This window comes from Schistocerca serialis, chromosome 3, assembly GCF_023864345.2.
Source record: "Schistocerca serialis cubense isolate TAMUIC-IGC-003099 chromosome 3, iqSchSeri2.2, whole genome shotgun sequence".
In the NCBI taxonomy this organism is placed as follows: domain Eukaryota; kingdom Metazoa; phylum Arthropoda; class Insecta; order Orthoptera; family Acrididae; genus Schistocerca; species Schistocerca serialis.
In genome coordinates this window covers 127,449,106-127,455,926 of record NC_064640.1, presented here as the reverse complement: position 1 = coordinate 127,455,926, position 6,821 = coordinate 127,449,106, and positions in this window count along the sequence as shown.

Here is a 6,821-nt window from a genome sequence, read left to right as displayed (position 1 = left end):
GTCGTACAGTGCTTTGATGAGAACTTTATTATCCTGTGCTTTCCTTTACAATTCTATGAATGCATCCTGCAATCTGCGAACTTTGTTCCTTATCTCCCATACATCAGTGGTCAGCCTCAATGTCCACTGATGACTAGTTAGTGTTACATCAGCTGTCTGGAAAATAATGCACCCGTCTCTAATAGTTGAATGCGAATTGTGTGCATTGATGACATACAGCACAACCTATTTGGTTGCCCCTGGAGACCAGCACCTGAGGAAAGGAACTTTCGTCATTCCCTCCCTCCTTTGGAAATACGTATACACAACAAAACAACTAAGAAACACGTAACCAATATACAACTGTAACAACTTATGGAAACTAGTGCAAATTCACAATACTCTCAAACAAGAATTAAATAACACGTGCATTAAACAATTCTTAGACAATACAATATGTGATGTCAACTTGTAGAGTATGCTATGTGCATCATGCTTATCCACTGGTAAAAGCTTATTGACTTTTTCAGGCGCTTCCTTGCACCCTGGCTCTGTTGTCGGGACTTGGGGCAAAGCAACCACAATTCCCCTAATAGGCTGAACGCTACTTACAAGGACTGCAGTCAGAAACTGCACTTTCAAGTTCACTGGCGAAGTGATCTCAATCACTTGATCAGGACCCTTCAACTTAGTCAAGAACTGACCTGTCTATCCCTTAGGCGTGTAGGGGTTAGTGGCTCATACCTATTGACCTACGTGATATTGTGGCATGTTTCTCACACTTTGCGATGCTATTCCTGTGGTTCCAAGGTTTTAGTACTGGCTCCTTTACTTTCTGCCGTACATCCCATATTCTTTCCAAAAATTTTTAATCTATTTACGGTTAAGTCCTACTTTAGGAATCATGATATCGAAGGGGAACGGCATTTTCCTGGTGTACACAACCTCAAAAGGTGAGCGACTTGTACTGATATGTACTTTAGAGTTATATATACGCACTGTTTATCGTAGACATGTATCCAAGACAGTATGATGACTATTGACATAATAATTTAACATTTTAGAGTTGGTCCTACGCACTCGTTCTGTTTTGCCATTCGCTTGTGGAGGGACCGGGCCCGTCCCTACCCTCTGGATATGAAGTATGTGGCATAATTGCTTCATCAAGTGTGATACAAAATCCGTACCCTGATCCATAAATAAGGTATTAGGCACACCAAACTTAAGTATCCAGCTGTTAACTAGAGTCTGGGCTACTGTACTAGCTTGTTGATCAGGAATTACCACCGTTGGCAAAAACCCTGAAAAATTATCTGTAATTGTCAGTACACATTTATTTCGAGTGAGTGTCCTATTAACTGGTTCTAAGACATAACGTGCAATCATTTGAAAGTATTCAGACCCCTCTTTTAGTCTTTGCAAACGGAATTTTTTGATGATAAAGATCAGCTCTCTGTGGAGAAGGTATAATATCTTTAATGTACTGGTCGAAATCACACTTCCTTGTTTTTCACGAGAACCTTTCCACTACCCGTCTGTCTATTGTTCGGTATCCTCCATGGCGTGACAACACATGGTCCTGCGCTTGTCACAACAATTCGTCCTTCAGTGCCGCTGGAATCACTGTGTGTGGCCTACAATGGCTGACAGTCTTTGTCTGTCACTTGTGCTTTCTGACACTCTGTTACACCTTTGCCTTGTGTGTTCAGCACTGCAGCCTTCCTACTCAGTGTGTCTGCATTTGTGTCCTTCCTGCCCAGTTTTTGGATCACCTAATAATGGAACTCGCTGAGTTTGGGTGCCAGTCTCGTTAACCTACTCAACAGGTCATTCAGCCCAAACTGTCATTTTAATGATGCGTAGTCTGTGACAGCCTTAAACACCCGTCCCCATAAATAACAACGAAAGTTTGTTATTTCATGCATCTCCGCCAACATTTGCTTTTCTGTGCTGGAATAGGTACAATCTGTTTTATTTATTTGCCTTGATGCATACGCTACTGGATGTTCCTGCTCATCAATACTCTGACTCAAAGTACAACCAACTGCCCCATTGCTGGCGACATAGGAAAGAATAAATCCCTTCTCAAAATCAGGAAAGACCAGTACTAGATCAGAAACTGATGCTGCCTTCAATGCTTCAAACGCTGTTCGATGGTCTGCTGACCACTAGAATTTTATACCCTCCCTTAACAATTGATCCAAAGGTTTTTCTCAACAATCGAACCAAAGGTTCTGCGATTTGTACAAAATTCTTTATAAATTGTGATGATAACTGCATGAACACGGAAATGACTGCAGTTGTTTCTTGGTTTGTGACACTACGAAGTTGTGGATTGCCTCTGTTAGGCAAGGATCGCTTAGAACACATTTCCACCTAATCACATGCCCAAGGTAGTTTCCCTGCATTTGTGCAAAATGGTACTTGTCTGTGCTAAAAATCAGATGTGTTGAACATAGTGTGCCGAATATGTCTTCCAAGCGTTTCGTATGCTCTGGAATACCCTTTGAGGATACAATGATATCTTCCAAAGACACTCCAAGAAAGGGAAAAAGGACGCGCCATGGAGAACTTATCCAAATGGTACAGAAATTGGGAGATGTGATGTACATGGACAGATGAACAAATGATTACAATTTCAGAAAAATTCGATGTTTGTTTCATGAGCAAGAGCTTCCTTATACAAGCAGTTATTCGGCTTGGCACTGATTGATAGAGTTGTTGGATACCCTCCTGAGGGATATTGTGCCAAATTCTGTCTGACTGGCACGTTGGATCGTCAAAACCCTGAGAGGGATGGAGGGCCCCACTGATAATGCCCCATACATTCTCAAATGGGGAGAGATCCGGTGACTTTGCTGGCCAAGGTAGGATTTGGCAAGCACAGAGACAAGCCGTGTGCAGGCAGGCATTATCTTGCTAAAATGTAGGCCCAGAATGGCTTGCCATGAAGGGCAACAATGCAGGGCATATAATATTGTCGATTTACCGCTGTGTTGTGAAGGTGCCACGGATGACAACCAAAGGGGTCCTGCTACGGAAAGAAATGGCATCCCAGACCATCACTCCTTGTTGTCGTGCCATCTGGGAAGCGACAGTCAGGTTGGTATCTCACTGCCATCTGGGGCGTCTCCAGACATGTCTTCGGCCTGGAATCTCATTGACTGGAGTAGCATGGTATTCATTGTTGTGTCCCGCTTCGAATTGAGCTCCGATGACAAGCAAAGACCTGTCTGGAGACTCCCCAGACAGCTGTGGGATATCGACTTCACTGTCACCTGCTGTATGGCCTGATAACGAGGAGTTGTGGTCTCGGGTGCGATTTTTTTCCATGGCAGTAACTCTTTGGTTGTCATCCACGGAACCGTTACAGTACTTACAATGTAAGGTTTTGGCTTTAAACCACATAAGACCCCAGCCATTGATCTCTGGAAGCTGGATGGCGTGGTTTTCAGCATGAATGATATGCTTTTATACTGGTGATGTCACCATGGGACCGTTAAAGAGGTTGTTGTTGTTGTGGTCTTTAGTCCTGAGACTGGTTTGATGCAGCTCTCCATGCTACTCTATCCTGTGCAAGCTTCTTCATCTCCCAGTACCTACCGCAGCCTACATCCTTCTGAATCTTCTTAGTGTATTCATCTCTTGGTCTCCCTCTACGATTTTTACCCTCCACGCTGCCCTCCAATACTGAATGGGTGATCCCTCGATGTCTCAGAACATGTCCTACCAGCCGATCCCTTCTTCTAGTCAAGTTGTGCCACAAGCTCCTCTTCTCCCCAATTCTATTCAATACCTCCTTAGTTATGTGATCTACCCATCTAATCTTCAGCATTCTTCTGTAGCACCACATTTCGAAAGCTTCTATTCTCTTCTTGTCTAAACTATTTATCGTCCACGTTTCACTTTCATACATGGCTACACTCCATACAAATACTTTCAGAAACGACTTCCTGACATTTAAATCTATACTCGATGTTAACAAATTTTTCTTCTTCAGAAACGCTTTCCTTTCCATTTCCATTCTACATTTTATATCCTCTCCACTTGGACCATCATCAGTTATTTTGCTCCCCAAATAACAAAACTCCTTTACTACTTTAAGTGTCTCATTTCCTAATCTAATACCCTCAGCATCACCCGACTTAATTCGACTACATTCCATTATCCTCGTTTTGCTTCTGTTGATGTTCATCTTATATCCTCCTTTCAATACACTATCCATTCCGTTCAACTGCTCTTCCAAGTCCTTTGCTGTCTCTGACAGAATTACAATGTCGTTAAAGAGGTATTTGGTCTATATTCTGGGGCTACATGTAGCTGGTGATATCCAATTATTAGTTCCATTGTTCTAAAGTACTGGCACTCTCCTGGGTTGTCTAACGTTTCCATAATACTGGGGATGGGATATGCATCTCTCACAGTTTTTGGATTCAGATAACAGTAATTGAAACAGAATTTGTACTTCTTAGTTCCATGTGATGACTTTTTCGCGACAACGACAAAATTTGCAACCCATCGTCTATCACTGTGCTTCTGTTGATTTACGAACTCCTTCATTATGGGTTGATATGGCTTTCTGTAAACTAGCGCGCTATTAACTGTAGGTATATGGCGCTAAATAACAGCTTTTGACAGCTTGCAGATCATCCTCCATGACCCCTAATGGAAGAGGTCTGACTCCACACTGATCTCCTCATCCCTGAAGTCCCAGTTGGCAGAGTGACAGACCACAGCTGTGGTATGCATTAGGCTGGCTGCATCTCAGTGTTGCGTCAGCAAGCAGGTGGCAGACAGATCACCATCGAACAGCTTTTTGTTGCTTCACCGAAACTCAATAGACTGTCATTCTCTCTGGTTCTGTCGACATGTACAATATGGCATGAGAATGAAATGTGTCTGTGAGCTCTCTGGGTGTGTGAACGTATTTGGCCTCGTCAGTCGGTCGCATCAGCACTCCTTGCCTCACTGTGGTAATTCAGTAATTATTCTGTGTCGTCGAGCTGGAATCTTTCAGCTTACGTTTGACTTTGCACTGGCACTCTGACACTGAAGAAAATGTAAATGTCATGTGAGTAGGGCCTCCCGTCGGATAGACCGTTCGCCGGGTGCAAGTCTTTCGATTTAACGCCACTTCGGTGACTTGCGCGTCGATGGGGATGAAATGATGATCATTAGGACAACACAACACCCAGTCCCTGAAGGGAGAAAAGAAAATCTCCGACCCCGTCGGAAATCGAACCCAGGCCCTTAGGATTGACATTCTGTCGTGCTGACCACTGAGCTACCGGGGGCGGACGACAGTGAAGTTATGAAGTGTTATTTCACACTGCCTTGTTATGTAGCACTGCGACGCTTACGTTTCTGCATTCCTTGCTCAGAGATTCTGTCACAGTACTCGTTTCATGCGCTGACATCTGTCACACCAGTGGAACATCTTGTTGACATTCAGATTGGCACATGAGCTCAGGGCTAGCCTTGTCTTTTCTGAGCTCTCTGGTAGAACTTTTGAAAAATTTAAACGTGTACAACGAAATTATTCTGCTGTGAAGCAGTACTACAGTGTTGGGAGGGCAGACTTCAACTTATCAGTTCTAGAATGGGAGCCTCTAGTAAGTATGGTAGGTAGTAGGGATGGATTGGTTGGTTTATTTGGGAGAGAGACCAAACAGAGAGGTAATCGGTCCCTTTTGGGTTAGGAAAGGCTCCAAAGGAACCATCCCGGCATTTGCCTGAAGCAATTTTTGGGGAAATCCGGGAAAACCTAAATCAGGATGGCCGGACGCAAGTTTGAACCGTCGTCATCCTGTATGCGAGTCCAGTGTGCCAACCACTGCTCCAACTCTCTCCGTAGTAAGGACAGGAATTCGTCTGATGTTGTTATAAATACCTTATCCGAAAATTACATTCAGTAGTTAATGTACGGTCCTGCCCACTCGTCGTTTATAGGGTGCCCAAAGGGTGCTGCATTCTCGGAATGCTATACAACAATTCAAGCAATTCACATAAATAGTTTTTATAACAAAGAAAGAAGACTGACAATACTTAAGTTGGTATTTACAAGAATGTGTCGCATGCGATGGGCGACATGCAAATAATTAATGTGCTTCGCTATAAACAATGTCCTTGTAAGCAATGGATATGGATCACTAATAACTGCTATTGTAGTGCTCTCCTCCAAGGCTTGATTTCGACTATTTCAAGACTAGTACTGTGCGTCGCTTATATTCCCTTCTTGTAGAGGCTGCTCCTGTCGTGGTGCGGCACCAGTCAACTATTGGCTGACATCGTCTCACAGCCTTTCCTGCTCTTGCTTTCTTCGTCTTCGTGCAGATGCTTGTGGATATGCTGGAACAGGTAGAGAAATGACTTGCGAGGGAAATGTCTTACATCTCCTGGTTGTAAACAGGCTCCAACTTTTCGATTCAACTAATGTGTTTGTAGACCTGCTACACCATCACTGACTGTAGGTATCAATAGGAAATTTAAGAAAGGGAAGAAGATATTTCTGCTTGGTAAGTGTGACAAGAAATAGATTTCAGGTTACCTGAGCAGGCATTATCAAACATTCATCTCTTAAGACTGAAATACCTTAGATATGTAACTACTGAGCAAAGTTATGAGGGGTGAAAAAGACACGCCATCGTTCAACAGCCATATCACAAAAAAAACTGAACGAATCCAGGATGAGCCTCAGGAAAGCCATGCGTGGAGCGTTGAAGAATGTGAAAGTAAAAGTCTGTCTATTGATCTGACAGAAAAATGTACGACTTTTGATTTTAACTGAAGTCAGTGAACATATCCCGTCACTCAGTGGCTATACTGGCATCGGTATAAAGGAT